This window comes from Muscardinus avellanarius (genome assembly GCF_963383645.1).
Source record: "Muscardinus avellanarius genome assembly, chromosome: 4".
NCBI lineage: Eukaryota > Metazoa > Chordata > Mammalia > Rodentia > Gliridae > Muscardinus > Muscardinus avellanarius.
The window spans coordinates 82,498,480-82,506,835 of NC_137789.1; the positions used below are offsets into that span (position 1 = coordinate 82,498,480).

General features: G+C 39.8%; 1 pseudogene across 1 annotated transcript; it reads right to left on the minus strand.

Moving 5' to 3' along the window:
• Positions 1 to 3,498: 3,498 nt before the first annotated feature.
• LOC308262335 (dnaJ homolog subfamily A member 1-like) lies at positions 3,499 to 4,634 on the minus strand (annotated as a pseudogene). Its single transcript has one exon. The product of its transcript is annotated as a dnaJ homolog subfamily A member 1-like (transcript).
• Positions 4,635 to 8,356: the final 3,722 nt, after the last annotated feature.

An 8,356-nucleotide genomic window follows, 5' to 3' on the forward strand; every position in this document is an offset into this window, starting at 1 on the left:
CACAGGAAGAAAAGATTTAGAAAGGTTTTGCTATAAAAAATGATACATGTTAAAGGAGACAGATATGTTCAACTGGATTTAAACATTACACAGTGTATATATGTATCAAACCATCACATAATATCCCATTAATGAAAATGATTTTGTTTTATGTATCAGTTAAAATAAATTTAAGCCGGGCATGGTGGCGCACACTTGCAGTCCCCACGTTTGGGAGGCTGAGACAGGAGGATCACACAGGTTTGAAGCCAGCCTCAGCTATTTAGTGAGGCTCTCGGCAACTTAGTGAGACCCTGTTTCCAAATAAAATATAAAATAGGTCTGGGAGTATAGCCCAGAGGTAGAAAACTCTTGAGTTCTACCCCCAGTACCACCAAAAAAATAAAATAAAATAAAATAAAATTAATTTCAATAAAAATAAAAAAGATTTTTAAATATATAAAATGAATAATATTTAAAGCTTAAAAGAGGTTTCTTTTTTAACTAAGTGAAATGTATTTTAAAAGCAAATGCTTTCATGAGAAAAAAATCCTATAGTGACACATTGAAGCTGCTTTGTAATCAGCATATTAAAGAGACATTTATACATTTTTCAATTGCTTAAATTCTGATACCCAGATTTAAGCATATGAACATACAACTTTGAAACATACAATTAAAGCTATTCATGTTTGCTGTACTACCAACATTAAATAACAGTTACTTTGGAACATAAGTCAGAGTTTGTTTATTTGTTTATTTATTTATTTATTTATTTATTTATTTTTGGTGGCACTAATGATGAAACCCAGGGGTCTTCTACCTCCAGGCTATACTCCCAGACCTATTTTATATTTTATATGAAAACAGGGTCTCTTAAGCCAGCTGAGGCTGACTTCAAACCTGTGCGATCCTCCTGTCTCAGCCTCCCAAGCATGGGGATTACAAGCGTGCGCCACCTCACCCGGCTATAAGTCAGAGTTTAAAGTAAGCCTGTAACATACCTAAGGAATACCTTCCTATGCTATATATGCAAATTACTTTTCCATGTATAGGTTCCTCCAAATTTAATTTCTAAGTTACCCAACTCTGGAAATCACTACTCAAGAGTTTATTGTGGTCCAAGAAGGAGGGAAAAAGAATGTAACCACAGCTGGTCAACATAGTTCATATATATATATATATATATATATATATATATATATATATATATACACAAACACACATGTTGGAGCCCGCTCGGCTAGACTGGGATGGGGCAGTGGCTCAAGATTGTGCATAGGCATGTTGCCAAGTCACGAGGCTCACGAGGCTGGTGGTGCCCTGAGCCTGCGCATTGAGCCCTATCAGGAGCCCTAGGGATGATCAGTGACGCAGCGCCTCATGCTACCACCAGCCCGCCTATGAGAGGGTTAGAAATGCGCATGCCCTAGCTGTGGGAAGCTTGGGGTTGGTGGAGTGATGAGGGAGGGGTTATGAGACTGATATATATTTGCCTGCTGTGTGCATAGAGGAGGAAGCATTAAAGAGAAAGCATCAGCAGCAGACTCGGCGTTTGTGTGTTCTTTCCCCGGCTCTGCAGGACGGAGCCTTAGGGACGGGACAAGTGGTGCCAAGACCCGGGAACACCATGGGGTAAGTTCGCAGGTAAGCGACAAAGGGACAGCGCTGTGTAGGTTCGCAGGATTTAGCGACGAAGTAGAAAGCTCGCGGATTGAGATGAAGCAAGACTTATCATGGGGTCTAAGGTTACTACTATGAAAGTCAAAGAGGCTCTCTGTAAGATTCTTTTTAAGGGAGGAGTGAAAGAAATGGGCAGCTTAAAGCAGGCATAATGATGGTAAATCAAAGAGTGGACCTATTACAAGAACAGGTAGACATCTTGGGACAGATGGCCATGGTACCATGTATTCAAAAATTGTCTGGATTATGCATAACCTCTGTGCAGTATCAGAATTTTTCCTGTGCAGGCAATCTATCCCGAGAGATAGGCAGAATGCTTCTGGGAAATTGGAGCCATAAATTTGAACAGACTATGACAGAACCTCGAGCGTCCATTGTCGCGATCAAATCTACCCGCGTGGAGATTGCCTCAGTACAACAATGGATGGACCTGATACAGGGGACAGTGGGCTTCTTAAGAGATTGGGGTGGCGTGGCATTCTGGGCATGTTTTGCTGGTGGTAGTATGCTGTGTCCTGGTTGGATATATCAGGCGTGTGCAACAACAGCACATGCTGGTGCAAGCTCTGGCTGCCCTTGAAGCTGGCTCATTTCCTCACGGATGGCTCAATATGCTGAATCGGTAGTCAAAGACGGGTACGATCATCCCCGGGATCATATCAACCTAAGACAGGGGAGTAATCATGCTATTGCTTTCCCGATGACGGGTAAGAATGATCCTTGAGGTTCGACAGCCTAAGACAGGCACGGTCCCAAGCCTTAATTGTAATAAAACAAAAAGGGGGAGATGTTGGAGCCCACTCGGCTAGACCGGGATGGGGCGGTGGCTCAAGATGGTGCATAGGCATGTTGCCAAGTCACGAGGCTCACGAGGCTGGCGGTGCCCTGAGCCTGCGCAGTGAGCCCTATCAGGCACCCTACGGATGATCAGTGACGCAGCACCTCATGCTACCACCAGCCCACCTATGAGAGGGTTAGAAATGTGCATACCCTAGCTGTGGGAAGCTTGGGGTTGGTGGAGTGATGAGGGAGGGGTTATGAGACTGATATATATTTGCCTGCTGTGCACATTGAAGAGGAAGCATTAAAGAGGAAGTATCATCAGCAAACTCGGCGTTTGTGTCTTCTTTCCTGGGGCTCTGCAGGACGAGCCTTAGGGTCGCGACACACACACACATATATATATATACATGCATATACAAATTATATATATTTGTTTTTAAAGATGGCACAGCAGAAGGGAATGCAAATGTACACATGCAAGCCCTTAAGAAGTAGCATATTATGATAATCCCTTCTTTAAACACTTGTCATTTCTATCACTAATACCACAGACTAAATTATATATTAAGCCACCTTCAAGTAATAGTTGAGGTAATAGAATGCAGAGGCGTCACAATGTGTCCCACATAATACAAATAACTAGACAGACCAATCCTTCTCTACAATTTTTTTTTTCTGATTGCCAGTTAGAGTTTTAATTCCACAGCTTAACAATGAAGGTCCATACGCTGAAATCAACACATATACCTAGTATTTCAATCTAAGCTTGTCCATGTACACAGCTTAAATCTATTACAAGGTATGGTCTAACAGATGCTAGAAGAAATTCAAACTAAAGTAGTTTTTACAGGTATTAAACTTTATCTTGCACACTGAAGTCATCATACATACCGGACAGTCAGAGCTTTTACATTTTATATTCTTCATTTAACTTTTAAAAGAATACTATAACTGAATATTAAAACAAAAAGCAATAGCAAGTAGTGGGCATATTATGATTACAGTGCTTCACTCAATCACTACTCCATATAAAATGCCTGCAGTGAGTGTTCTTCACTGGCCCCTTAGTGGGGCTTCTCCATTATAGTGGCGCTGTCTTTCTTGATTTGGATCAAAGTCCATCAGTTCTACTTAATCTATCTCATCATTCTCTTCTACTTCCTTCCTCTCAGGTAGGAGTTTTTCCAACGGAGAGAGTTTAACAGGAGAAAGAAAGCCATTTTCAGGAAAGTTTACCTTAAACTCGATGATTAGGCTACTCTTTTCATGTGGTCCATGATAAATTGGCATGCCTTCATTTAGCACACACTTTAAATCTCCATGCTTGACGATCTGACCTGGATGAGAAGTGATGACTATGGTTCAATTATCAAGAGTAGGTATTGGCTTTTGGAAGCCATGCAATACTTCAACCAACTGTATGTCCATACACATGAAAAGGTCTCCCCCTCGCCGAGTAAAAACAGCACAGTCCTTTGGATATAACACAATGATAGTATCTCCTGGCTCGTCCTGGCTCTTGGCCTCTTCACCATGGAATGCTATCTTCTGGCCATCTCTCATGCTTTTGTCAATATGAACTTCTAGAATCTTCTTCTCTGAAACTACATTCCTTCTACTGCTGCTTTTACATCTATCTTTAGGACTGATCCGTTCCATGGCCCCGGCACTCCATGCACAGACTGTATTTGCTGAACCATTCCGGGTCCTATCCTATCTGGTGAATTCTTATCTGAATTCCAGTACCCGGACAGCAATCTACTGCTCCTTTCTTACCATCTCGACTTCAGATCTGTCACAAATCATATTCTTTTGCAGAGCTAGTTTTCTTGTTCATTATATAAATCTTCTAAGATTACTACTGAGAGCTAATGGCACAATATTCTTACCTCTCCTTTCTCTCTGCATCCTTCCTCCTCCCCCCAAAAAAGATGTTCATGGGGAGCCAAAACCACCACCTGCTCCACCTGCCTTAATTGCCTGTTCTCTTCCTCTGTCATATAATTCCCTTTTGGAGCATCAGAGAGAACTTCATAAGCTTTTGAAATCTGTTTAAACTTTTCTCCTTCATTGAGATCCTTATCAGGATGGTACTTCAAGGCCAGCTTCCTATATGCCTTTTTCAATTCTTCCTGGGTGGCATTGGGTGTGACTTCCAAAACATCATAGTAAGCAGTTTCTTTCACCATTTTCTACAGCCAGTGAGCAGGCTGGTGTCGGTGTGAGGGTGTGGGAAGGAGGGCTAGTTTTATGCAGCTTAGGCTGCCCGCCGCTCCTCTGCCTCTAACCAAGCATTCTGGAAAGTTCCTTAAAAGAGTTTCTAGCCGGGCGTGGTGGTGCAGACTCCTAACCCCAGCATTTGGGAGGCTGAGACAGGAGGATCACACAGGTTTGAAGCCAGCCTCAGCTACTTAGTGAGGCTCTCAGCAGCTTAGTGATACCCTATTTCCAAATAAAATATAAGATAGGTTTGAGAGTGTAACTTGGAGGTAGAAAGCCCCTGGGTTTTGTTCCCAGCACCACACACAGACAAAAAGAGGTTTCTATTAGTGTTTTGTTGTAATTAGGGGAGACAGGTAGAGGTCTCATCCTGAGAGATGAGTGATTGTGCCTGCTAGCTAGCTTTCCCCTGCCTTTTGGGGAATTCACCATCTTGCAGCACATGGTAAACCCTTCTTCTATTGTTTTTTTGGGGGGGGAAGTTCATGGGGATGAAGAAATTGGTCCTTCCTTTTCTTGTTATAATTCCTACTTTTTTCTGGACTATACAAATTACTCACAGTTCTCTATGCTTTCCCCTTCTTCCCACACAGATAGAGACAAGTACTTAAATTTGTTTGTACTTATGAACAGACACATAATTAAAAGGAGAAGAAAAATACTTATATTTTTGAAATGCTCAAAATAAATGTGTAGTTTGTATTTAATATTTGCACTTACAAAAGATATAAATGATTTACAAAATATAAAGACTTGAAATTTATTCATCACTTAAGGTAAATAATTAATGATTCTTTTTTACTGTTTCATTCTTTTCTATTACAGGGAATAAAAACTGTGCTATTATGAATATATCTGCATCATCTTTTAGAATTATAGTGTACACATTGAAAACTAGGATTTCTGCAACCTATATGCTAGTCTCTGGGTAAATATTCTCTGTAGCATGTTGCAGACTATTCACGACTTTTATAGAAGTTAATTTATTAAAATTTCAAATGACACAGAGTTTTACAGAAATTCATTTATTAAAGGATTTCTTTATTTATTAAAGTTAATAAATAACTAACCATATACTGTTGTATGTCAATTAATTGTTGTGATTATTATCACTAACAGAATGATGACACTTGCCACTAACCAATGAAAGCCCTTTGAAATGTGCTTTTCTGTTCTTTAGCCATGCCTTTGATTTTTTAACTTTAATATATATATATATATATATATATATATATATATATATATATAATCACTGGGAGTGGTGTCACATGCTTGTAATTTCAGCATTTGGGAGGCTGAAACAAGAGGATCGCTTTGGTGGACAGCCTCAGCTACTTAGTGAGGCCCTTTGAACCTTAGTGAAACCCTGTTTCAAAATAAAAAATAAAAAAAATGGAGCTGGGAGTGTAGCTCAGAGGTAAAATGTCCCTAGGTTCCATCCTCAGTGCCAGAAAAAAAAAAAATATATATATATATACACACACACATATATTTCATCAAAGTCAACATAGTCAAACTATTATCACTCTAACATGACTAATGTAAAATTAATATGTTTTACATACATTTGTACTATCTTTTTATTTTTTTAATATTTTATTGGTGCATTGTAGTTCTATATCTTAATGGGATAAAACATGCACACATCACCCAATTAGCCCTTACCCAATTCCCACCCCATTCCCTCCCCCTCCCTCTTTCCCATGCTTAGCTTAGTGATTGACATCGATATGTTTTTTTAAGTATATCATGTGCTTTAGAGAGTTTCCCTCTTCCCCTTTTCCATCCCCTCAGGTCACTTATCTTTTTAAAATGCTTTTTCTTGCTCCACTGTAATTGTGCATCATAGTGAGGCTCAAGTGACAAAAACATAAATGTGCACACGTCTTGACATGTTTCCCTTCAGATCCCACACGTATGCACCTCTCCCTGTACACATTAGTGAAATTGGTGGTGATGCCTTCATATATGGACATAGCATTATTTGAACTATTTCCTTCATTAGTCTCTTCCCTCCCTCCCTCCCCCTTTCACTCTTCTACTGGTCTCTCTCCTCAGTTCTCTAAAGTCTCTTTTGTTTTCTATTTGCTCTCCAGCTTCCAGATATGAGAGAAAACCTTCCACCCTTGCCTTTCTGAGACTGTCTGATCTCACTTAGCACAATAATCTGTAGTTACATACATTTTCCTGCAAAAGACATTATTTTGTTTTGCTCTGATATTTCTGAAGCAGTCATTGGTTCTAGACAACACAAAGATATTCAACACTAATTTTTGTTTTCCTGATCAAAGACAGAGAATAAATTTCCCTCCTAGGTACCATGACATTTTTGTGGGTTGGGCTTGATTAGTAACAAAACACAGGCACTGAGAGACAATGACAGTGGCTAGTAGACAGACATCCATTGAGAAAACTGAGCACAATAAATGAGAAAAACGCATCTTCTAAAGTCATGAGTTTGTGCTTATTTTTCCAGTATACCACATCGAGCTGCTTCCGTAGAGTCTGATTTCTCAGCAGCCCCTGAGGCCACCGAGGCTGAGTTTCATTCTCACAACCAGCATAAGAAGTAATACTTGAAGCCCTTTATACAGATTTGCCAAAGTTTGGAAAGTACTCAAATGGTTTCCATTATGTGGCAAATCAGAACATGGCATCAAACTCACAATTACCACAATTTATTTTGTATATCACCAGTTTGTTGAAATTGCTATAGCTATGTTCATGTAAATTAGCCATGTGGCTTGAAAGATTTGTCTGTCAAATCACCTAATGATTTTTCTTGGTCTTTCCCAAACCTACCAAGATATACCTCAGTGTGTGGGTCTCTTTCTGCTGGTTTTGTATAGAACTCAATAAACCCTTTCCTTTATATATAACCATCCTTCTGTGACTACAAAGAGTTGGTTCCATGGCTTTTTAATGATCATCACTATATACTCCTATTTCTTGTTCCATAGCACTTAGTTCACATTTTGTTCTCAATCCTTTACACCTGCATTCTTTCTCTGTTTTCTCTATTTTTCCCTTTATATCATAATTTCTGGCCCATCTCACATCAGGATTCCATCCATTTCATCCCTGCTATTCTGCATGCATTTGATTTTAATATAAATTTTCATTCTGCTTTGTGTTTTTGTTTCTAAGCCATGTGTGGCTTTATCCTTCCTTTTGCTGCTTCCTGCCTTCCTAAAAGATGTTTTTTTCTTTACAAAGCCACCTGTGATTCCTGGAGACCATGCCCTCTTTTACTCCTCTGATGACACCAGATGACCTCTTGAGTATACTCTGAGCCCTACAGTGCATTCACCTCTTCTCTCCACCCATTCCCCATAGGGTCCTGGAAAAGTAAGTATTGAACAAATACACACTACCCTATTCTGAGATCCTGGCAGTAAAGACTGTCTTGCTTGAAGAAAAGACAGAGCAAATAGGAATTCACCTCCCAAAGTAGTTTCATAAAGGCAAGGACAGGAAGCTGCCTTTTCCAGAGGGTATACACCTTAGTCTTATGCTCAGGGAACCAGGATGCTCTGATATTCTTTCTCTCCCCACCTTTTCTTGGTGACTCCCTCAGAAGGAAAAGCTGATTCTGATGACCTAACTCAACTACGGGAGAAGTTTTCTGCTTCAGGAGGTCTGGTGTAGGCTTTCTATGTTGAGATTTTTCACTGTTTCTGCATCTTCATAT